The 26,329-nt window shown below is 32.3% G+C and overlaps 1 protein-coding gene across 6 annotated transcripts in view; it reads right to left on the reverse strand.

Moving 5' to 3' along the window:
* LOC118204155 (uncharacterized) overlaps positions 1 to 26,329 on the reverse strand; it is a 79,776-nt gene that overhangs the window by 20,819 nt on the left and 32,628 nt on the right. For 2 of the 6 annotated variants that reach the window (XM_085811263.1, XM_085811260.1), the window contains exons 2-3: positions 12,415 to 12,529; positions 2,481 to 2,542 (exon numbers count right to left, since the gene is read on the reverse strand). The gene's annotated coding sequence lies outside the window, so the exon portion shown is untranslated. The remainder of the gene's footprint in view (positions 1 to 2,480; positions 2,543 to 12,414; positions 12,530 to 26,329) is intronic. The other 4 variants (XM_085811264.1, XM_085811261.1, XM_085811262.1 and 1 more) reach the window with 2 other exon arrangements.

Genomic DNA, 26,329 nt, shown 5'->3' on the forward strand with positions numbered 1-26,329 from the left:
ACTTTCAGAATACTTCAAGGAATTTGAGTGTTCAAAGAGATAACTCTTGGACAATGTACACCAGCAAATACCATCAACTAAGCTTGTGCTAACAGAAAAGACAAAAACGATATCATTGCAGATTAAAGTGAAGAGCGACTAGTTTTCGACTATATGTTTCTATAAATTTAAATTATGTTACAGAACATCATATCATCATAAACGGAGAATCCCATGATTTCTTAGTCGAATTATTTGAATATTCAGGAATTTATCCAGTTATGCATGTGAATGTCACCTAAAGACGTCTTCCCTCTTGGTGAAACCAGTCTTTCCTTCCATCTCATGCCTTGAAAATGCTTAGCCTCTAAAGACTGATAAAGGCTCTGACCAAATACTGATGAAAATGATTGAACTGTATTATTAAGCTATGGCAAAGAAGGGCTACCTGCTTAAAAGGAGGGATGCCTTCATGAAGAACTTTCTAAGGGAAACCAGCTAGCATACACGTTACAATGAGAAAAACCAAGAAAACGCCCATGCAACCAGCCTGTTCAGGGGGATTCGAACCCTGAAGCGAACTATTAATGTTGAGCGACTTAAACACTCTATCGCTTGTGGGCCTTTATGAAATGGAAGGCGATAATTTTATTTAAAATAAATGTCAGAAATACCAAGATATTTCGAAAAGTTGGATGCTTCTTAATATACTTGCAGAATGCCTGAAGAAAAAGAGCAAGCCATTAAGAAGAAAAAAATAAATTTTTGCATAAAATTTAGTAATTTTTTTTAATTAAAAACTTTTTAATTTTAAAATGTTTGATTCTTGCGATTTCAAAAATAAAATATTTGACTAAAATATGAATAACATTTTAAGAAGCTAAATGTATGATGATAAAATTGTGTAAAGCAACGAGCACAATGTGAAAGCTATTTAAAGTAATATATGCAAGTCATCCTAAGTTAAAATATCGTCTATACATCTTTCTCATTTATATATCTTTTCTGAATGGAACATTGAAAGGCGGAACATTGTGCTTTACTGTATTTTCTCTATATTCAGTTTTCAGATGCATTGTAGTCTGGGACACAAAGTATTCTTCCGAAAGACAAGCAATTCAAATAAATGAAATCAAATACTGGAAAATTTATATTAATAAATATATTTAAAATACTCAGTTCCAATAAATAAATAGAAAATTCTAAAACAATTATCTGAAGAGACAATGCAACACAAACAATTAAAATAAAAGTCTAAAAATTAATTAAAATAACAACTATGACCAAAAAAATAAATTATAAAGAAAACTATTTGAAAAAATAAATGATGCACCTTTTATTTAAACTACGCAGAAAGAAACCATGCAACTTAAACAATTAAAATGAAATTTGAAAAAGAAAAAATTACTTAAAATAATAACAATTATAATTAAAAATATAATTTAGAACATTATTTGAAAAAAGGAACGATTGTGACTTTTTGCCCACTTACGGGAAAGTCCGATTTTGTGTCAAAATAACTATGTTAGAATAGAGCTATATATAATTCTAATATACATCCTAAATCGCGCTTTCGAGACTTGAAGAATGCAATTTGAATTTCGTCAATCGGTCCAGTAGAACAAGATATAGAACTGTCCCCTTTTTTTTTTCAGTGTACATATTAAAAGTTACATTTTAAAAGTGATTGAAGTTTATTTATAGTAATCTTAGAATATTTTGAAACAAGTGCATTGTCATATGCAGTGACTGTGCTGGGCTTTAACAGGAAAAAATTCCGGTGTTATTTCTCGAATAAGGAAAGTCACACCTAAAACTTTATTTACTCCCTGCTCTATTCATCATAAATCTTTAGTAGCTAAAACAATCCACGGAAACCTGAAAATAATTCTGAATCAAACAGTGAAAATTATTAATTTTATTGAAAGCCAAGCTTTGACTTCAAGAATATTTACTATTTTATGGCCAAGAGATGGGCAGTGAATACAAAACGCTTTTGTTACATTCCAAAGTAGGGTGGTTATCCAGAGGCAAAGTTTTAAACCATCTTTTTGAACTTCGATCAGAAATTCACAATTTCCTCTGTGATTTAAAATTGAAATTTCAAAAATGTTTATTTAGTGAATTATGGTTGGCACGTTTAGCATATTTAACAAATATTTTTGGAAAGTTTAATGAATTAAATTTAGGATTGCAAGGACAATGTGTTAATTTGTTTACCATTAGAGATAAAACAAATGCAATGATTAAAAAAAAATCGATCTAATAACCAAAGAATTAAATAATAATATTTTAAGCTTTTTACCACTTTTAGTTTACATACTTTTTTTTACATTACATACGTTTTTCGTTTCTAACTGAAAATAATTTGAAAATAAAAGAAGAATTAGCATCTGACATTAAAAATCATCGTTTTTCATTCATGAATAATTTCAACATGTGTTTTTCCGAGGGTTACGAAAAAGAAAACTGGATTAGAAATCGATTTTATTCAAACGTACCTGAAATTTTATCTCATGAAGGAGAAGAACAATTGATAGAAATTTTCTAAATCGAACTCTTACTGAAAATTAAAAAAAAAAAAAAAAAAAATTGTTAACTTTTGACTGAACCACAAAAAATAACTTAAGAGGAATAAAGTTATTAAATTTTTATTACCTTTTTGCCCAGCATCCTAGTTTACAATTAAAACTAAATGAAATAAGACAAGATATAAAGAAATTGATCTCTCTTAAAGAGCCCAAATTTCATACTAAATTTCAGAGTTAAAGTATTGTAACTTAAATTTTGTTTATTAAAATGGTAACCAATTTTATTCTAATATTTTTTATGTGTGCATATTTAATACAAATAGCCAGCAGATTCTGCAAATGGCAAAACATACTCTTTTTTTAAATATTTCCTTTGATAAATTGAAAAATAATTGTTGTAAAATGTAGTGGTGGCACTTAAGTTTTTCAGTTTTTGTTTAGATGGCATGTGTTAGTCAACAGATTGAGAACCACTGCCGTAGACTGTTGGCTAGTGCAGTTGCAGATTACAGCAAAGGACACACCTTTATTCAAACAGGCTCTGTCATCGATATTCGGTAAATACTGTTACAGGTTTGGTATTTAAATAGCTAATGTTAGTAGAATTATAAATAAAATTGCAGTGCAGCAGTGACGAATATTAAAAGAAGGCTAAGGTGGAAAATTAAAAATACAAGAGCACATGCATTTAACATTTAATAAATAAACATCTCTTTTTGATTTCGAGAAACTGCTAGAACAATCTCACGCGTGATTTAAAAAGCTTATAAAAAGGAGGAAAACCTCTCAATTCAGTTAGTTTTTGTTTTAAGAGTTTGTCTTGAAAACTGCTCTTGTTGACTGTAGTGAATTCACGGATTAGCTTTCTCTAGCATTTTTGAATTAAGTTCTGTTGAAAGTTTGAGTAGTTAAAATATAACTACTGTGAAATATTGTAATACTGTACAAATATCTGAGGAAATTTAACCATTTTGTTTTATTTGTTATGATAATAATAAATTTTGTTCATTTCTCATCGGACTTGTTCATTCAATTCATAATGAACCTGTATGCATGCAACAATATTAAGATAGAATAGTGAAGATAGCCAGAATTTTAAACAAGGCAGTCAGTGGACACAATATGCTTCCAACAGCAGTGCAATAGCAAGCACAATGTATGGCTATACTTTCATCAAAGATATTTCCAAATTGTCTGATTTTCACTTTTATTGATCTGACCAAAGAGTTACTTGAGAGTTTTGGGTCATAATTTGTTAATGACTGACAAATTGACAACTGCCATCAGGCATGAAATACATGCTGTTTCACAGATGATGAGACAAAATGACTTCTAAAGCCCCGTTCACAAGAGCAGATTCGACTGGTAGCGAAAACCGGTTCTTCCAATGTGTCCCGTTCACATGGGACAAGCATTAACTGCCTCGTCGAATTGGAGGTAGAACTTGGTTGAATGTTCCTTACTTCTCGGGAGCAGGGCAAATGGGGAGATTTCCCGTATTATACTACACGGTTCACTTAATTTTAGTTACTGCTTGCTGGACTCTCAGCAAAACAATCGCGCTGATAGATGTCTTTGTGGTTACTTCCGTCCATTCAATTGGTCTTTTGTTGTTTTTCGTCGCTCCCTTTAGGTATGTATTGAGAATTGCTTGAGTTTTTGCAGCTTGCGGAATAAAGCGACGGTAAAAGTTGCACATAGCCAGAAAACGCCCAAGTTCTTTCACAGTTTCTGGTTTGGGGAAATTCACAATTGCTGAAACTTTCTCTGGCAAAGGAGTGATTCCATCGGGTATTATCATATGTCCTAGAAATTTCACAGTTGATTTACCCAAGACACATTTAGCTGCATTTAGTACTACACCATAATCCGTGAATTGCTGGAACACCATCTTAAGATGTTGCATGTGCTGGGTGTCATTTTCAGATGCTACCAATACATCATCAAAGTGTGGTACACAAAAGTCCAGTTCGCTGAGAATGTGATGAATAAACCTCTGGAATGTAGCAGCAGCATTCAATAACCCGAATGGCATGAATAAATATTCGAAAAGACCGAATGGTATAGAAATGGCTGTTTTTGGCACATCTTCTCGCACGGGAATCTGATGGTAAGCTTTTTCCAAATCCAGAGTTGAAAATATCCGCTTCCCATCTAACACTTGAAGACAATCCTGTATGTGAGGAACAGGATACCAATCTGGAACAATGACACTATTTAATTTCCTATAATCCCCATATGGTCTCCAATCTCCATTGCTTTTGGTCACATGTGCAGAGAAGATGACCAGCAGCTTTTGGAAGGTCTGCAGATTCCGGTTTCAACTAGGTACTGGAATTGTTGTTTGGCTGCTTTAAGCTTATCGGTTGAAAGTCTGCACGGCCGTGAAAACACAGGTGGGCCTCTAGTCTCAATACAGTGAGTAATGTCGTGCTTAATTTTTCGTGATGTTGAACTAGCTTCTGTAAGAGCAGGAAATTCGGCAAGCAGTTGGTGAAATTTAATATCTCCTTTCACTGCCTTGATGTGAGTTATATCTTTCGTAGTCACAGTTCCTTTGGAATGTAGTTGGGTAAGTGGATTCACCAAACATCTCTGACGAATATCGACCAGTAATCCAAAGTGACAAAGGAAGTCAGCTCCAATAATAGGTTGAGAGACTTCAGCGATGACAAACGGCCAATGAAATTCTCTACGTAAAGATAAGTCCAATTTAATAAGTTTTTGTCCAAAAGTAGGTATTGTAGTCCCATTTGCAGCAAAAAGTTGATGCTTGGCGGGTGGCTGATTTCGCTCCGTAATTGTGGGCAGAACTACCGAGACATCTGCTCCTGTATCAATCAGATACTTTGATGCGGTGGATTTATCTGAAAGGTATAAACGATAAATCTCGGTTTTGCCGTCACCCGAAGATTCGAGTGACGGCGGCACTAGTTTTCCGCCTGGAAGGTACACGGTTTTGTGTACTTGGTGGCTTTTTCTTTGAAATGCTGATGGTACCAGCAATGCTCTCTATTACCTTGTCATTGGCGGCATGATTAACGGCCTCTTTAATTCTGCTTCTCTCGTTCGGTTGAATGTGATCTGGAATGTGTTTCCATCCGAGAAAGGCGAGATAAAATATCCATTAATAATTATTTTAGCGCAGAGTCTTCTGTTTTTAATTCAAACACTGAAGCACTGTTTCCGGTGGCTGCCATGATACCATCGGCCATCTCAGCTAGCTTGTCTAACTTGTCACTGGAAATGGCTAAAATCTGTTGTGCATGCGTCGGCATACGTTGCAAAAAAAGCGATTTAAGAAGATCCTCACTCATTCGTGAGCCAGCTTTACTTCGCATCTCCAGTAAGAGGTGTGACGGTTTTTTGTCGGCAAGCTGCATTCCGGAAATAAGGTCTCTGAGCCACTGTTCTTCTGTATCTGCATATTGCGTACACAAACGGGTTTTGATCGCTGATACCATAAGAACTGAGGCAGAGAGGGATGCTGAAAATACAAGTGAAAAAGATACTGACTATTACATTAGTCCTGAGACATCAGTGACTTCAACTGGATTTCATCAAATTCAACTGGATTTCATCAAACAAAGGGGATTTGAATACAATGATAACATAGCACTTTGAAAAATACACAGTGAAATTTGACAAATATTAAACATCATTAAAAAAAAGTAAAATTACTGATTTTTTAAAGAAATAAACATACAATATACATGAAAACTGAATTTGGATTTTCCATGTTTTTCAATCATCTGTTGATCTGCTTTTCCAGTATCAAAGTGCATAATCAAGAATATACTATATGTATATATGTATGTAATAAAGCAAACTTAGCAGTATTGGTGGTGTAAATTGTTAGCAGCCAGGGAAGATTAAATATTTATATATATTAATATTTAATCTTCCTTGGTGTAATCTACTAGAATAATTCAATTAATAATAAATAAATATTCATCTTTATGCCAATTGGCATTTGCAGCCACAATTTACTTGGCACTCTAATTATGCCTATTCAAGAACATTTACATTTTTGATACTGTTGCGACAAGAAGAGGTTTTTCTCTCACCAAGCCTTTTTCATTTTGAAGAAGGGAATATGTAATATATAAAATATCTACTCTTTTTAGTAATAAATTAACAGCAACAAAATTTGAGCATGCTCCCCTCTTCATTCTATAAGTAGCACAACATTTCTAATATAAACTTTACACTTTCTGTAATTTGAAAAAGTGATCCATTATCTAATCTCTATTCTGCAATGTAATGAAATCTTAACTCAGCATCTAAATATTAATCTGTATATATTTGAAATTTGATTCATTTAATGTTAACTCATACTGTAATCCTGCCTCTGTATAAAAAGTCTTTGTTGTGCAATCTTTTCTCTTCTCTTTGCTCGGTCTTTAGGTTTGCCTCTCTTTGCACTCTTTTGCTTCGCTACAGCAACATGCCGTTGCATTCAAAAAGCATATTCTTCAAACTTATCCAATGTAAAACACTCTTTAAGTACAAGGCACTGTGGCACTGATTTGATTTGTGTTAGATTAAATTAAAATGTGCATCAACTATGAATAAAAAGAAAACAACTGAATTTGGCCACATCTGCAAGTTTCTCGTTATGATAACTTGGCATGGAACCAGAAATTCCATGCCAAGTTATCATAACGAGCTTTTTTCTCAGTTTATTACGTATATATATGTATGTATATATATCTGCACACAAAGACAGCACTCAAAGAGTTTTCAATACATGTAACATTTGGTAGGTCTCTTAAAAACAAAATTAATATTACAAAATTATTTGATATATATAGGCAGTAAAAAGCTTACCACTGGTTCTATTTTCCTAGTATCTTTCTTCATAAAATAAATTATGTTTTACATTCGAATTATTATAATCTTATTCGAATTATTAATAGGCATACTTGTAAACAAATTAAATATAAAATTTATATATCAATACCAAGCATTCTTTCTTTTCTTTGTTGTTGTTTACATAAGAATAATTAGCATGTTCTAAAATTTCTTAATTCACACATTTTTATTCTAACAATTGCTTTATTAACCAATAAAATTTCCTCAGTATTTTTTTTTGGGGGGGGGGCATCCAATCCATAAATTTATGCCAATTTCAGTTACATGCAAAGAAGGATAATTAGAGTAATTTTTTAACTGCAATTTAAATTACTGAATCACAGGCAATTTGTCACTCTTGAAATAAAAGCTTTTTATTGATCAGATACTGTTCATGATCCGTTTCACAGGCAATGACTTTTAAGACCACATATAGAATGTAAAGGGAAATTAGCATTCAATAAAGAAATTGCAAGTGTCTATTGACTATATAAGTATAAATATCATCACCAGTCAGATTTTTGGGAATTAATCACAGATAGCTGGTCTACTAAGAAATTTTTTTTTTCATCACAAGAGCTAAATTTTTCTTCTTGCATTATCTTTTAAACTAAATTGAATCACAGAGATTTCAATAACTTTTATATAGCTGCTTTGCAAATTCTTATTTCTGGTGCACACAGTAACTCACCACAATACTTTTGCTGAAAATATTCTTTTAAAATCACAAACAGAGATTTCAATAACAGTGGATCAAGAGATACAGAACTGTCCCATCCCCTTCTCGCAGTGTACCAGTGCTAAGCTCTATCCTGTGTAAAAAAAAATGAACAGAGTACCATATCTTTAATTTCTGCAGATTAATTAATCTCTCAAAAACAGAAGGAAATGCAGAGAGATTTCAGATAAGCCTTCCATAATTGTCGAGCTAGGGTGCTGAGAGGATAGAACCATTCATCAGGATGGAAAGGAGCATCTAGTCAGGTGACTTTAATAAACTAGGAGATAGATGGAGCTGGAGGATGTTGTGGGACCATCCCCAATAAGGTAGAAATGCAAGATGATGTATTACAGGCAAATGAGGGAATGGCAGGATTTCAGAGCCATACATAAATTTTGATCGGCCGAAATTGAGGAAGGGTTACTGGTACTTACATATTATCCCATTAACCATGAAACTGTCACCAAGTAACATAACACAGCAGCAATTATGAATAAATACAACATACTCATACCATCTTGCTTTCATTTCATGCAACCTTGATTAATTCTTGATCAGCCAGGTTTTGTTTTTATGAATAAGGATATAAATTAACTGTTAATACTGTATCCCCCCTTCAAATTGAAAGAAAAACAAAGATTAAACTTTTGAATTTGACTTCTACAGAACACCAAACAGTGGGTTATTTTCAAAGTTATAGGATCTTACCATCAAAGAAGTGTGTATCAATGAACATAATATTGTCATCTGAATATGGCTGACAAAACAGTAATAGACTGAAAAAATTATCTGCAGAAATTTTATACTCAAAGTGTTCTAAATAGAACTTCCAGTGAAATCACAAAACCTATTAAAACAGTAAAAATTTTAGAAAAAAATTTTAAGGGTAAAAATGAAGCAGATTGATTGTTTAATGTTAAAAATTGTTTATTAAAAAAGAAGAGTTAATTCCTTCAGAATACGACAGGAATAACTGCTCCAACTTTGATAAGATCTTCACTAATTTTTGCGATTCGATGGTTGCCAATTTTCACAGTTGATGGGATAATGTGTAAATAAGGGGTTAACTACTAAGTATGTTAAACATTAAAAAGAAAAATTTAACATGTAGATTTTATAAGGCAGCAACATGTAAGTAAAAAATGCTTGTCAACCATTAATTAAATATTAATTCAGTGCTCATAATAATGCACCAGACCTTCTGGTGTTAATTTGATCATTCATATCATAGTCCGGTTGGTATTATGTTATTATTTATTTTTGTTTGATTTTTAAAGAATTTCTTAGCTAATTTAGCAGTAGGTTTTGCTAGATTACAAACAAACCACTAGCTATTCATAATCTGTCTAAGGCAGTGGCGTAACTATAGGTAGGCAAGATTAGGCAATGCCTAAGTGCCCACACATTTTAAGGGCCTATTACTTTTTTTTATTTTTGAATATTCAAAAAGAAATATTGAATTAATAAATCTGCTGTCAAATCCATCCATAATATTTTATAAGTACATATATAACTTAAAATTTCATGAATAAAATATGCTATTAATTATAAAAGTCTTAAACCTTATTTTTGAATAATACAAAAATTAGAAATAAAATTGAAAGCCACAGCAACCTTATCTTGTTTGTTGTTAATTCCATTGTTGCATAATTAATTTTTTTGTGTTCACATATTGACCCGTCTGCAATATAAAGCATTGTCATCAGAAGGGCATGTGCAATCTAAGCAAAGCTGGCCTATTTTGGGTATGATAATCATTTCGTATTTGTTTTTACTTTGTCTGTTTTATATTTGAACATAAGAAGGTCTTAAAATAGCAAAAAATCTGAAGTTAAGAAAGATTAAAATAATAAGACAACTGATAAAATACTACATATATTATAATTTAAAATGGATAAGAAAAGGTTGGGGCCCAAAACTGAGAGAAAGAACACACAGGAGAAAAAAAAAGGGGGGGTAAGCCCCAAAAATTAGACAACTTTGCTATTAAAACATCATACTCAGAAAAAGATTCTTCAATAGATATTGCCTCTACCAAAAACAGCCTGAAAAAAGGCTGTATTACCAGCTGAAGTTGCCTCTAGTAGTAAGGCTGACAACATGCATATAAAAGAAACATATACCTGAACATCAGCGGATATAGGTTATTATATAGGTAAAAATATTACTAATGATATGAAAAGATTTCTAACTACTTGTTATGAAAATGGAGAAAAACCTATGGGCTCATTTCAAAATGATACTAAACAATGGAAAAGGGGTTTTGGTGCAACATATCATTCACGATGAAGCATGGACAAGTGCTACAATACTGGTTGTTCCTCTAGACGATAGAATGTTGTACAGTCAAAAGTCGTTAATTCGGACACCTATAATCCGGACCTCAAAGCTACAAACTTTCTGCGCATGCGTCGCGTTCACGCATGCGCACAGGCGTTTAAGAGTGTGCGTAAGACCTTTACGGCTGCGAATATGTTTGTGCACATGCGCGTTTAATGTGTAATAGAGGTATAAGCTAAGCTAAAATTATCTAATTCAGTTAATGTTGCAGATTGCGTTGTTCCTTAATCTTCGAATTGGATCCGGCTTATTATTTTTTGCAGACTGTTAGAGCAATTTTATAAAAGTAAGCTTGAACTTTCGATTATGTCAAATAGAATTTCCGATATATATTTACTAATATGTAATTTGTATCTACAAAGTGAAAGTATGTTTTGAAATCCGAAATCTGTTTATCAATTTCACCCGGGGGATTGGAAGTTGATCTGTCAGCACTATCCTTATCTTCAGGGCAGATGTTTTTATTTTATTTGGCTTATAATTCGGTACTAAGTGTAGTATTTCATGTCAATGTACTCCGTGTTTGATATGATTTAAATCAAGTTCCTCGTTATTATAATTCGCTTCCAATAGTGAAGAAAGTGACCCAGAGGTTATTGAAAACGAAAACATTTCGATTGACAAATTAGTCGGTATTCTCAACACAGCAATTATAGGACTTGAACAGCGGAACTTTGTAACTAAACAAGAAATTATGTCTGTTTAATAGAATTAAAGAGAAAGTATTATCACATGAAACGAAGCAACTTACATTGAAAGAAATGTTTAATAAAGTAAACAAATAAATATTAAGCTTTTTCTTTTTGTAAATTTTGATACCCTTTAGATCATAATTGTTCTTTATTTCATAAATTACGGTTTCATATTTTTAATTTTCTAATTTCTGCATGCCATCTTACCAGATTTAAACTGATGATCTATAATCCGGAAAAATCGATAATCCGGAATCGCCGAAGTCCCGACGAGTCCGGATTAACGACTTTTGACTGTATAATGGAACCTTGTAGACTGTTTACTAACTCTAATAATAGTTGGCATTTAGGTATTTGAGATTAGAAAAATGTAACTGTTAGAATTAAAAGCCCCATTTCTTTCAAATCACATGTGGAAGTGAGTGCTGACGTAAGGGGAAAAAGAAAATTATTGATAAAGACCTCAAAAAACAAATTCAATACGAAGGATATTTCTGGAAAATTGTTTTAGAATGATAATTTAACATTGCACTTACACTTTCAAAAAATGCATTAGCTTTTTGTGGGCATAGTGAAAGTATAAATACTAGTTATAATGATAATTTTTATAGCAGTTTAAATTAAGTAAATATGACAATAAGTTTTTGAGAAATACCAAAAGGAATCATGTGATATTTGATCCCTACCATACAAAATGAAGTAATTCAATGCGCTGGTTGTAATCTAAAACAAATTTTGGCGAAAAGATAAACGCATCTCCATTTTATTCTTTATTATTAGACGTTATTCAAGACATCTCAAAGATTGATCAAACGAGTGTTGTTTTAAGACATTTTCCTATTGTAAAAGATAATTCAGAACCCATAAATTTTATAATTAACAAAACATCTCAGGTTTTATGCTGTAAAAGATCATTCTTACGAAAGACTGAAAGAACTCATTCTTAATTTCTTGAATGAAGAAATTGTATTCAAGAAATTTCAACTTAAAAATGCTATGGACAAGGATATGATGGCGCTTGTGGTATCTATAATAGCGTCAACAAAAAATACAAACTATTCAGCATATGCAGAATATATATACTGCTCATCTCAAAACATACACTTAGTTTAATGATGCTCTAAATTGTTGTAAAGAAATGACATCATTTTTTTACATATTAAAAACAAATATTTATTCTGTTCGAAAAGAAAAAACCAATCAGATTTGTCAACAAATTTTATAGCTGAATCAAGAGCTTAAAAAGTTTAACAATCAATAGCTTAAATAAACTAAAATTAACCTTAAGAATACTAACTTTATTGGTCCAGTAGGATTACCTCAAATGCAGAAAATTACATTATGGTGACATTCTGAGAGTGTTAACTGAAATCCACCTTAAAGGCAACGACAACAAACAACAGGAAGAAGTGCTGCAAATGAAAAAGAAAATAAGAAATTTTGAATTTATTTTTATTTGCATATTTATGCATAAAGTATTAAATTACAAAAATATATTAAAAAAATAATACAGAAAACTAGTCCATGTTTAGATGAAGCTACAGAGTGTTTAAATCACGTTTATGTACAAAGATACTACAAAGTATACTATACATAAATACAAAAGAAACTACAAAATTGGAACTTATTTTAGCAGAATCAAAACAAACAGCTGTAAAATGGGATATTGCTTATTGAATGTATTTAGACAAATATTATTTTAGTGCAAATAAATTATTGATGTACAGGCATAACCAATGTGAAAGACAGATTGTTTTTTGGAATCTCATTATGCTATCACATGTTAAGGAAACTGAATTAATACAAAAATGTGACAATTTAGTAGATTTTTAATCTAAAATATAGTCAAAAGAATTTACTTTTATTTATACTTACTGATAAATGCATTACATTGCTTAAAGATGACTTTAATGAAAATATGAATTTAAATTTAAAAAATTTGATGTGGACATTAAAGTACAGAAATCATTTTAATTTAATTTAAATTTAGTTGTTTGAATTAATCTAACTTAATAAACCAAACCCTTAACCCCCTAACCCAGTCTTTGATGTCATTTTCAGCTTGCCTTAAACCAAACCCTTAAGGCAAGCTGAAAATGACATCAAAGACTGCAAATTCTGAAATTAAATATTCTTGTCAATTAAAGCTGTATACAAGTCAAACTTCTTGTATTTTTATTTTTTCATTATAAGTATCAAACTTTCTCAAATATAAGTATAGGAACTGGGAGACCACATCGAAGGTTAGATTTCATTATTAGCCAAAATTTAATTTTGGATTAATCTGCTGTTTAGCTCATAGCTTGGCTTCTCCTGATGCATGCGTAGTTCGCCCTTACGGCATGTTGTGATGACACAATTTAACTTCTGTTGTATGTACGTATATGCTATACTTCATTTTCTCTCCTGTGCGTATGCTGTCAATGACCATTTATCTAATTAAAAATGTTAATTAATATAATTCGTCTTGGTCCATCATTTTTCGTCAATGGTTACGGGCCCAGGAACATTTCAACTGCATTAGTTAGTAGCAAAATATTTTCTTAAAAATGGAATTTTCGAGTTTCAAACTTTGAACTCTTAAGCCTAATCAAAGATATGAAATGATCAGTGTTTTGTTAAACCTTTTCTTTTTAATTGCTCAATCTTGTTTTGGCTGTAAGATTGTATTACATTATGTCGCATTTGACTATTGTAGCAAAGCTCCAAAAAGATAATTCTGAATGCTAAAAGCTATATTTTTAAAAAATGACCATTGGGATTATGTGAGCGATAAAAAACTAAACCTGGTGAAGGAATCGATGCTGAAAAGAAATCGCTCCAAAAGCTGATCAAAACGCTTCCACAGGCATAATTCTTGTCATTAATCCTAGTAAATTGTGTCTTATGAAGCACTGTGTGACATCATACGCTATATGGAATAAATTCAAAGCCATGTAAGAATCAAAGGATCAGTGAAGAAGGCTACCTAGTAAAAAAGCTTTTGTTTAGAAAAATGGCTGAAAGTGAAATGATATCTAAACATTTGAACAGTTTCTTTGAAATAACTGATAAGCTTGAAGAAATGGAAAACTGACATGATGACTTATAATTGATTCTTCCACTCTACAGTGCTCCAGAAAACTTTGAAATTTTTAGATGCACCATTGAATTAAGAGATTTATTACCTAGTCCCACATCTCTGAAAATCAAATGCTTGAAAAAAGGGGAAGCAAGAAAAAAAGATTCAAGATCCACAAAATGTGTGCTATACTGAAAATAAAAGGATGAGCCAAGAACATAGAAAAATGAAAAACAGAAGGTAAATTTTAAAAAAATTTCCTGCTGAAAGAAGAAATCACAACTTGAAGTGTAATTACTGTTCGAAAATTGGGCAAAAGGCATCTGAATGTAGAAAAAAAAATAGCTGGTAGAAAACATGTGCAATCAAATAAGGGTTCTATGATGGTTACTAGTTATGAAGAACCAACTAGTTTGGCAGTAAACAATACTTATCAACAGACTTCCTCATGGTGCTTAAGTAGTGGCTGTACATCTCACATATACAACGAGTGAAGGTCGTTTTCAGAATTTCATCCATGAATGAATGCCATAATAAAATTACCAACTGACAAAAAAGAAAAATTTACAGGACTTAAAACTGTCCTTATAACAGTACCTAACAGGAATGGAACAACTAACCTCAGACTCAGAAATGTGCTATGTGTCCCGGACTTAAAATGTAGTTTGCTGTCAGTATCTAAACCTACCACAAATAATTGTTCAGTGCCTTTAACAGAATGACTGTGATAGCAAGCCCTCACTTTTCACTACAAATCACTTTCACTACAAATTTGATTTCAACAGTGTCAACTAACGTTAGCTAAAGAGACTATAATTACACCAGTTTGAAGTTTACTTGCTCTCTTGTTCCCCCTCACTTCACCTTGGGGTGTGTTCTTCGAACACATGAATGAAAGCTGCAAGACGTGTAATTTTTCTTCCAAGGACATTCGGCACTGCCATTTTGGCTGACAGGTCCTTGTGCTTCTTCATGTGATTTTTATCTTGTGAACACGAATGGGAATTTTGTGAAAAATAGCCAGACATTTTTCATTCCTATCAATTCATATACTTTCCTGCAAGCCTAGTGTCCAAATTTAAAAAGTGACTTCTTTTTTAATTTAAAAAGTCCAAATTTAAAAAGTGACGATGTTTCAATCATTTTTCCTTCTTGTGCTGTTCTACAAAGAACTTGCAAAAGTGGTTGTGACTACAGTTATGTAGCTTCCTTGTGACCAAATATTTATCAATATTTCTGCTATAGAGTACTAACAAAGCATGTGTTTCATAGGGAAAATATGTGTTGAGTGTATTTTTGGTACTATACATTACAAAGTCATTTTTTTTTTTTTGGTTAATTCTAGGTTATTACTTTTCTAGGTTATTCTAGGTTACACACCAGAATATTACCTTGGCATTCTTTCATTCGGGTTATTGTTGCAGCAGCACACATTATCTATCCTCAAATATTTCACGAGCCGTTTGAAACCATGACACTTGAAATTTAAACATTTTATTTTTCCCTTCTATTTGGCTTATAGCCCAAGATAAAAATTCCTACTACATTTATTCTAAAATTTATTATTCTCTACATTTTGGTAAAACAACTTTTACTAAATTCACAATCAATTTATTCTTAACAATGAATGCCAAAATTATAGAACCAAATGGATCTACACTAGTCCAGGCTATTCATAATGGTGATCTCTATTATATATATTCAAAGCACTGAAAATGCTGCAATATCATAGATAAGTGATTTTGTAAAGTAGCATATTAAACTAGGTCATTTAAATGAGTTTTGATTTGGAAAGACTTAAATCTGATAAAATGGTTAGAAATTTGAATTTTAATGATAACAAATCTCTACACGATTGTAGAGTCTGTATCCAAGGCAAAATAAACTGTGCAACCTTTTCCAAAAAGTCGAACTAATGTTGCTACGGTGAAACAAAATTTCACAGTGATGAATTACTGAATCTGATTCATTCAGATTTGTGAGGTCCTATGAATGTCCCAGGCCATGCTGGTTCATGTTACTTTGTTACCTTCTTAGATGATAAATCATGCTATTTTGAAGTCACTTTTCTTAAAACTAAAAACGAAGTGAAAATGCATAGGAAAAAAAATAAAAATCCTTCATACTAATAATGGTCTCAAATATCGCAGAGAAGAATTTAATAAATAGCTGCAAGAATGCAGAATTAAACAAGAATTCTTGACATCCATGACTTCCCAAAAGAATCTGCGAACTGAATGCATGAATCGTACCTAAACCCATTAACTGCTGGTGTTGCATTGACACAATGGTCCAAATAAATGTGTATAAAAATATAACTATCTAAGATATTTTATACCAGCAGATGATTTTGTGTAGGGAATAGTATAAATGTTATTTCTGTAAATTTTTTTTTTTTTTTTTTTTCAACAATAATTTTGTTTATAATGATTAGTCTCATACTTAAAGAAAAATTTAAGCAAAATTTTTGACCAGGTATTTTTTCTGAAAAATTTAATGAAAGAATTGCCATCTTTAGGGATGATATATTTTTAGCGAAGGTCGCCACTTACCAGAACATTTTATCAATCAGCTGTTTATATTTGTATGGGAATGGAAGGAAAAATTGATGTTGTGTTAGTACAATGTCAGCAGGAAAAGGATATTCCTCTTTTTTTTTTTTTTTTTTTCATGCTTTTAGTTGCTCTGGCTAATATTCATTCCAGGGTTTAAAAATGTCTAGAACGAGGTGCCTTACATTAGAAGAAGCCCTTTAAAGACTTTTTGATGAAGAAACAGATGATGATAAAAAGCAGAATGAAACTGATATTGTTCCTTGCTTTACCAGAAATTGTTGAAGCTAGTGATGAAGAAGAGAAGAAGGGGACGATAATGTTTTGCATAATAATAATGATATTTTACCAAATGATACTTCTGGGTATGTTAAAGTTCATGTAAGAAGTCAGTTTCAGCCTTCTAAAACAGTGCTAGTCATACAAAAAAGTTTTAAAAAACAGAAAACTGAAAACTTGAAATGGATAAAAAAAAAGAACCGTTAGTTATGATTTCGTCTTCTCTATCATCTAAACAATAAAAGTTTTAATGCTTAAAAAAAAAAAAAAAAAAAAAAAAAAATCAGAAATTTTGCCACTAGAAATGGTGAAATGTGTTCATAAGAAAGACAGGGGTTATTATGATTTTCATTATAAGCAGGGAGGAAAAAAAATTTTTTTTTGTCTGATGGAATGATTCAGTTGTAAATGTTAGTTCAAAATTTGGAAAAATTCAGCCCGTAAAAAGTGTTTCCTGTCACCCAATAACGCAAAGGAAAAAGGGTTCACGGCCTCTTCTGAACAATACAATGCCAAAATTGGCGGAGTCGATTTAAGCGATAATTTAGTAACCAATAACAGAATAAGAGTTTGTGGCAGAAAATGGTGGTGGTCAATACTTATTAATTATATTGATGTATCCTTGAAAAATGCATGGAAAATATCACGACTTTCTACTACTGAAAATAAGTTTCTTTCCGATTAGCAAGAGGAAGACCTAGTAAATTCAGCACTCAAAAAAGCCATTGCATGAAGATGGTAGACATTTTATCGTAAATTCAAGAATAACACAAGATTTCATTGTACAGAATGCCATAGCCAGGCTGTTTATAGATGCAAAGTATGTAATGTAGCTTTACATCATGATTGTGGTGAAGCCTTTCATGCTTGAAGCTTTCAGTTGAAATAGCTCGTTAGCAGTGAAAATTCCTTTTTTCTGCTCGTTACAACACAACAATTAGCCAGAAATTAATTAATTTCCATTCACTAGTCAGTATAATCTCAAAATTTTAACAGACAAATTACACTCGCAAAATCTTCACTCCCACATACCAAATAAATAGCTCCTCCAAAGTTCACCAAAGGTAATAATTCAAAGGGTCCCTCACTGCCATGTCCTGCATATTCGATTGCAAGGCCTACCACACTTCTGAGTAAGAAAACAGATGCGCACACATCACAGTCATCTCCTAGGCAAGTTAATTAATTCATATTCTGGCCTTTTTGTATATTATGTACATTTAACTTTGTACATTTCCTTGAACGTTTTTTATATATTCCAATTTTTCAATTTATATATCGTAATTTTGCTCACTTTGAAATCCTTGAGTTTGTTAATCAAAAATTTGTTAAGTTTTACAAAATATGAAATTGATAATAAAACAAATTTGAAATTTCAAATTTGGGCTTCCCATGCCATACTTGCCAACCTATGACACTCAAAAATCAGGAGATTTTCTTAAGAAATCAGGAGATTTTTCACAATGTTAAAAAGACTTTTTAAATGATAAAAATATAGTTTTTAATAATGAATTCACTTTACATAGTTACTAATTCTTAAATGCAAGCAACACAAAAATACCTTACACATAAAAAACATTTTTATTACTTGCATCGTTTAAGGGGGAAAAAAAAGACACTTTAATCAGTTTTCGTACAAATGTTATGAACACTGGCAGATTTTGCTTTCGTTAAGAACGAAACTTCATAATTTTGTTTATAGCAATTGCCACGTAGGCCTGCTTTGGCTAATAAAAGTTTTTCTAATGTGTCATCACTAATATTAGATCTAAATTTAGTCCTCGTTTTTGCAACAACACTGAAAATCCTCTCACACTCCGCATTACTATGGGGAACTGTCAAGATGGCCAACATAATTCTAGACAGTTCACAATATTTTAAAATTCCATCAGCACCTTTCAGTTTTCCAATTAAACTCCACTGGGTGTCAATCCTAGCTGATTTTATACAGGGTTCGTACACATTTCTGCACACGGAAATTAAGTACTTTTAAGGACGTTTAAGGACCATTAATGAAAACAATTAAGGACCTATGAGCAAATGGAAACTGAATAAATTCAATTAAAAATATTATTCTATGCCTGAATTTCACTTTTGTAATACCATCCTAAAAATAAAATAGATCCCTAAGTAGTATGCATCATTACTAAACATGAATTAACTAACATAATTATTAATAAGTTTGAGAATAAAATACATTTCATGCAGTTTATCAAGTAGCATTAAATATTTTACACTTATAATAGTTGGACATATTTAAAAGAAGATAAGTGACATTTACGTTTTACTAATAGTTAGCTTTATGCTTTTTTTTGGGGGGGTCTAATTTTGTCACATAATTGGTCAGTCTAGAGGTTTAGCAAATAGTAGGGAGATTTTTATGTCAAACGGCATAGGTTAAAATGAGAAGTGAGATCATAATCAGCATGATTCATAACAAAAGACTGAATGTTGTCCCTTTGCTGCTTGTCTATAGAGAGACCTGCTGATTGGAACAAACCTGAAAGGTCTGATGTAGGCACAGTTGGCAAGTGTTGAAAGTTAGTCAAGCTCTGCTTAATGCAGTTAATGTCGTAGCTTTGTGTAGAGTTCCAGGAATTGTAACCCAGTTAATATACTTTAAGGTTCCAATAAGCCATTAAAGCGCCAGATGTGATAAGTTATTTTATATATAAGTCTCAGTAGTAGCAAAGAATAAGTTTTACTTGATGGTGTTGATAGTTATTTGATGGGTGATGGTTACTTGATGGGTTCTCCACACAAAGGATTTGGCGAGTGGATTCCCTAAAAACCTCAGTCACCGTTTAAAAGGGGGAGTATATAAGGTATTTCTCCCACCTTCTTGGCGACCCTTTGTGGCGTAGTGGTTTGCACACTGGTAGCGGTACTCCAGAGGTCCGCGGTTACTTGATGGGTTCTCCACACAAAGGATTTGGCGAGTGGATTTCCTAAAAACCTCAGTCACCGTTTAAAAGGGGGAGTATATAAGGTATTTCTCCCACCTTCTTGGCGACCCTTTGTGGTGTAGTGGTTTGCACACTGGTAGCGGTATTCCAGAGGTCCGCGGTTCGATTCCCGGCGAAAGCGTTGTTAATTTTTTATCTTTCCTGCTTTCAAAAATACCTAATGTCTCTACAAGCCTTCCCAAACATTTTGGCTAGTTTATATTGATTTTCTTCTCTTAAATTATCGATCTTTTCTGACAATAATTAGAAATTTGTCTCAATATGCAAACCAATGTTCTCGCTAGTTTCTGTGTGCTTTATCTCCTAACTTGTCAACCTCTCCACAATGTACCTATGAGGGTTTACTTGATCTGGTAAAAGTTAAATAGTGCCCCCCCCCCGGATAGATGTGAAGCAAATTATCACTGTATCCGAAAGTAACTAGAATATCAGACAAAGAACTTAGAACATAAAGGCATGTTCTGATGCTAACAAAGTCAATTACAGCTCATGGTGACGTAATTAAATAAGAATAGTCAAATTCAAACTAAAAATGTGGACTAGTGGTCAAAGATAATACAATTTAATTTAATCTAGCTCAATAACTCTTTCATATGAGGAAACAGAAGTGGGAAATTATAATAAAGGCTGAAATGATAAACAATTGGGTAATTTACATAATAATAACTGCACATATCTTTGAAGAATGATTTTCTTTATGTATTCGGTTTCTTTTTTCAACGTGTTTCCTTTTAATTTTAGAATTTTTAGATTTAATTAAGGATTTCTGTTATTCTAAAAAACACTAAATGCATTTGGAATGTACAGAAAAAGCGGCTAATTTAATTTTTTAGTAATATGAACAGTCAGAAGAAATATGAAATATATATGGTAAAGGCCGGTTACAGAGCAGGCGTGGCAGAATTTTTAGAATTTAGTGACACACAGAACAACAAAATCTAGAAATGACAAAACTTTTAGAATTCAGAGCAGCCAATGGAAGCAGAATTTAGATAGGCACTAGGCAGCAGAATTTAGGATACACAGAGATTGCATCAGGTGGGAAAATGCATAGCACCAGCTCTGTGTACGATGCATTTACACACATTAGATGAATCTTTTAAATTGTAAGTTTTCAATTTCTTTATTAATAAAAAAACTCTTTCTATAATGCCTGCCCAAGTGATAAGATTAGAAGCATTTTTGATATTTTCCATGCTTTTGACTAGTGAAAAGTAAAGAAAATAAAGGGAAGATAAATATGCTAAGAAAAAATATTCTAGTATCATGAGTAAAATATTATGTTTCCATTGTTCTTGCAGACGTTCTCCAAAAAGTAAGAAATTCATCGCAAACTTTCTGTAAAATGCATCCATGACGTGTTGATATGTTGATACCATGGAGACATTTTTCATTTTGTCACATATTTCTCGAATCTTCTAGAATAGTGGGTCTATAAATCTTGCCTTCAAATTCTTCTAAATTTTCCATGCTGCAATGTCAAAAATACTAAAGAAAAATTATTCCAACCAATTCTGTAACAGCAAAAAGCCAGAAAAATTTTGAAAAAAAAAAGGGGGGGATGGAAAAAAGTGTAAAATTAATTTTATAGAGAAAACTGATGCATATTCTGAGAATTTTGAATAATCTGAGACAATTACATGGGAAAAACGCTTACTATGAAAAATTAAAAAGAAATTTTAATTAATTACATAGCTAATTTTGCTTTTACTAAGAGCTGTTTCGTAAATTATGCTTTATAGCTTGTTTATTTTTCAGATTTAAAATATTGTATAAGAAGTTGCCAAAATGAAACTTTATAATATAACAGGGAAAAATAAAAATGTTTTATTTTAATGTTATTTTTTAAATATAATTCTAATATATTACCATTATTTTAATGAAATTTATCAATGTTATGATGTTTTAAAAAAATCGCCGAAAAATTCTCAGATCTCGGAATTAAAAATTTACTATAGAAACTTATCTTAAAATTGCCAAAATGTTGACAAGTTGTCAAATTTAAAACCATTTAATAGAAGAATTCACAACCCCAAAAGCGAAAAGTTGTTTAAGAGCTCTTTATTAGAAAAAATGAATTTTGAAATGCTTTTGTTTCACTTCTTGCTTAGAAACTCGAGTATCCCATCATTTATGTTAGAAATAGAAACAAATTATAACCCATGAACCCATTCAAAAGATAACCATATACGTCAGTGAATTGCCAAAAATATGCCTCCAAAATGCTAATTCACACTCAAAATGGGAGTCGTAAAAACAGAGAGAAATTTCAGATGATTAAAATTAAGGACCTTCTACTGATTTTGGTCAAAATTAAGAACTTTTAAGGACCAAAAATCGATTAAAAACAATTTAAGGACTTTAAAGGACTCTTAAGGACTGTACGAACCCTGTTATAACTTCATTTAAGTTTTCTAATCGTAAACTGCAAAACTGCTACTGCAGTATATCAGTGGCAACATCAATATCATCATCTTTCATGACTAAATGAAGTAACACAGGAAATCTGTTCAAAAAGTACCTTATATCAGAAAAAGATGCATTTGCTAGAGCAGAAACATCAGCAACTTTCGCATGCAAAATCACTTCATCGTTGACTGAAAGTTTATGTAGTATGTAATCACATACTCAACAGAAGTAACTTCTAACATGTAGTAAGTTACTTCTGTCGAGTATGAAGAACTTTGGCTTCATACTCGACAATACCCGAGAAGTAACTTTGGCTGCTCTGAATTCTAACATGAAGATAAAACTTATTTTTGGCTTCTTCTGAAAGTTCTTCCACAACTTTTGTAGTTGCAGCTCCTATTACCAAATCTTCATCTTTCTTCTGATTTTCTATTTCACCATAAATCACATCATATATAGAATAATTACAAGACAAAACAAACTGGTTTTACAAACATTGATAAAATGTCTTTAAACAGATCATAAATCACTGATTGCAAAACATGAATTTATGGAATTCTGCTTTGTAGAACTGTGTTAAGAACATCGAATGATGGCAAAATGAATTGTAAAAAAAAAAGCAAAAAGTTTTGTTAAGGTCCGAAGAAAAAACATAAATATTCGTTCTTCACAAGATAAACTTACAGTAATCGGAAAATGTTTCGTGTGTTGAGCAATTTTTTTTATTTTGAGAGAAATTTGTGTCAGCTTTACGCTTATATTTTGCAGTGTTATTTTGAGAACTGCCAGTTGAATTGCTGAATGGTGCAGAAATTACTTTATTTTTTTCAAACCTATTTTTAACAATGGAAGTAGTAACTACATCTCCATTTACTTTAGGTATTTTATAAATTTCAATAGAGCCTTTATCTTAACTCTCGAAGCATTTACTTCTTCTTTAAAAAATGCAAGAAGTGGGTTCCATTGATCGAGGATTCTAGATAAGCATTTCTTTAAAGACAGCCAGCATGTACACACGTTTCAAAAATTTTCTCATTTCAGTACAGTAGAAGTCCAGAAATCCGCAAAGCTTGGGACCAGAGGTTGAGCGGAAATCGCGGATTTAAGGACAGAAAAGATAAATCATAATATTCAGACGGAAAGTGCAAAATAAATAAGGTGTATTAAATACATTTAATTAAATTAATATATATATTATTTTAATAACTTATTATATGCATTAAATTATTATTACATATATAAATTGATTATATTATTCAATTTCCGGTTTGGGATTCCGGTATTACAATCAATGTTGTAAAATTTCAACAGCTTTTCTTTATTTTACCGTATATCATACACAATCGTATCGCCATTCCATACGATTCTGCTATAAACCAAGGAGTAGCACCCATCTCCATCTTTTGCAGAATTTGCATTTTTTGCATTACCATCAATGCAACGTGTTTACGTTTTTCAACGCTGCAAGCAGTAAAATCCTGAGTGCATTTCTTATCTGTAATTGTATTAAAAAGGGCTGAAATTTTAAATATTCTTAATTTATCCACAAAATATCCGGATTAAAAAAAGGCAGCACTAAATAATCTCGTGAAATAACAAAGCTCTGAAAATGCAATAATGTGAATCGTGAACTTGAAAGAAGAGTTGAGTAAATTGTCTGCTTTTTTACCTCGATGCAGATTAGCAGGGAAAAAACTTTTATGATGATGTCAATAATTTGGTATTTCCATTAGGTCTCATTATTATTCGGTAATTATGACGTCATTATTCGACAAGCATTTTTTCTTCGATATTTCGTACTCAATGTTGCGGCACCTATAAACTGAATGTTTATATTTTGAAAGGCAACGCAGATTTCAGGAATTGGCGGATTTTCGGTATTTGACTGTGTTATGCAGCTGTTGGAACTGTTTCAATTTTCCCTTCCTTTTAGAACTCCTAAGTATAAAAGAATAAAAAGGATCCCCATACTTATCTGCATTATACTGGTAAAAGTACAACCCCAGATCTGTTGACGGTCACTGCTGACCTTTACAATCTTACAAAGAGTAGTGTTTTGAAAGATCCTGGATCAGGACACAGACAGGTACTTGCAGATGTTAAAATACCCAAAGCAGATCGGAGACCCTTTTCGTCATCAAGGGTCTCTTGGAATTTTAAGAAAGCGAATTGGCCTCTCTTTACCGAATTGATGGAACATGGCCTTAATCATAATAAACTTTACTTTAAATCATAATAAAGTTTATAGAATTATCAAGGATACAACGATATCTTGTGCTAAAAAGTCCATCCCTAGAGGAAGGCAAAAGAAATACTTCTGGACAGATGAACTGACCTCCCTGAAAGCTAAGAGAGACAGGCTTAGAAGAAAGGCAGAGTTGACCTCCCGACCCTGCGATGTTCAGGCTTGGAGAAAAACAATCTGCATACTTTAGAAAGGTCCTTATTACCAGTAAACGATCCTCATTTAATGAATTTATTTCAAAAATAAATTACAAACCGATAGTAAAAGAATGTTTAAATTTGTAGGCAACCTAATGAATGATCCTGCTGGCTCACCTAAACAAAACCTTCATAGTTAAAGATAAACAACTCTCTTCAGATTCTTCTGTAGCGAATGCTTTTGCACAGCATTTTTGTAGAGCTAATAAGAAAAACACTTATGCAAAAATACATTCGTTCAGAATTAAGCAAAAAAACTACACTCCTGCAATCGGAATTTGAATCTTCTACTGATTCAGTTTTTGAAGCACCCATTACTCGAGAAGAATTGACCTATGCTTTGAGAAGCCTTCTTTGTGGAAAATCACCTGGTGGAGATAGAATCCATTCTGAGTTTCTCCACCATCTTGGTCTTGGAGCATTTGAGACTGTTTGGATCTTTTTCAATCTAATTTGGAACACTAGTTGTACCAGCTGAATGGCAAACTTCTATCATTATTTCCATATATATAAAAGACAAAGATTGGGATAGTCTCTGTAACTATAAATAAATATCGCTTAGTATTATGCGGAAGGCTATGGAGAAAATAATTGTGAGAAGACTTAATTATCACTTAGAAACTTGTGCACTTCTTGCTGAGCAGGCAAAGTTTAGAAGCTCCAGATCTATTAACAAACATGTTGCCCTCCTAAGTCAATGTGTCAAGGACACCCTGGATAATAGACAGGTCCTGACTGCAGTTTTTATTGACCTCAAGTCTGCCTACGACAAAGTATGGCGGGAGTGCCTCCTACTGAAACTATCTGGGCTAGGCATTAGAGCAAATCTTTTTAATTGGATTAAAGGCTTCCTGTGCCAACGCTCTTTCAGAGTCAGGTACGGCAAAGCTCTATCGAAATCTAAGATCTTAAAAACAGGTCTCCCACAGGGAGCTATTAGTAGCTGCTCCCTTTTTAACATCTATATTAATGATTTGATTTATAAAATACGAGAGATTTCTGGCATCAAGTGCCTCTTATACGCTGATGATTTGGTTTTCTGGAATGTTTCTAAAAACGAAAGTACATTGAAAAACAGAGAGACTAAACTCTCTGCTGCCTTGAATGTTTTGGAAGTTTGGTGTGATACTAATAATATGGAAGTGAACTTAAATAAATCATACTGCCTGACTTTCTCACTCATGCACCAATCTTTGGATCTTCAGCTGACGTATAAGGGTACCCAAATCCTCTTGTGCGATAAATTTAAATATTTGGGTGTGACGTTTGACTACAAATTAACATGGAAGCGATATGTTGAGGACTTGTACAACCGTGCAACGAAGAGACTCAATGTCCTTAAACACCTTGCTGGGGCAAGGTGAGGTTGCACTGGACAAACCCTGCTCCAAACCTATCATTCGCTTATCTTCCTCCTTCTGACTTATTGCTGTGAACCACTTGTTGTGGGCTTAGAAAATGTACTCTATATTCTAGAAAAAAATCCAAAATCAATGCTTACGT

This window comes from Stegodyphus dumicola, chromosome 2 (genome assembly GCF_044657685.1).
Source record: "Stegodyphus dumicola isolate Sdum_Otavi_A_Nest chromosome 2, ASM4465768v1".
NCBI classification, from domain to species: Eukaryota; Metazoa; Arthropoda; class Arachnida; order Araneae; family Eresidae; genus Stegodyphus; species Stegodyphus dumicola.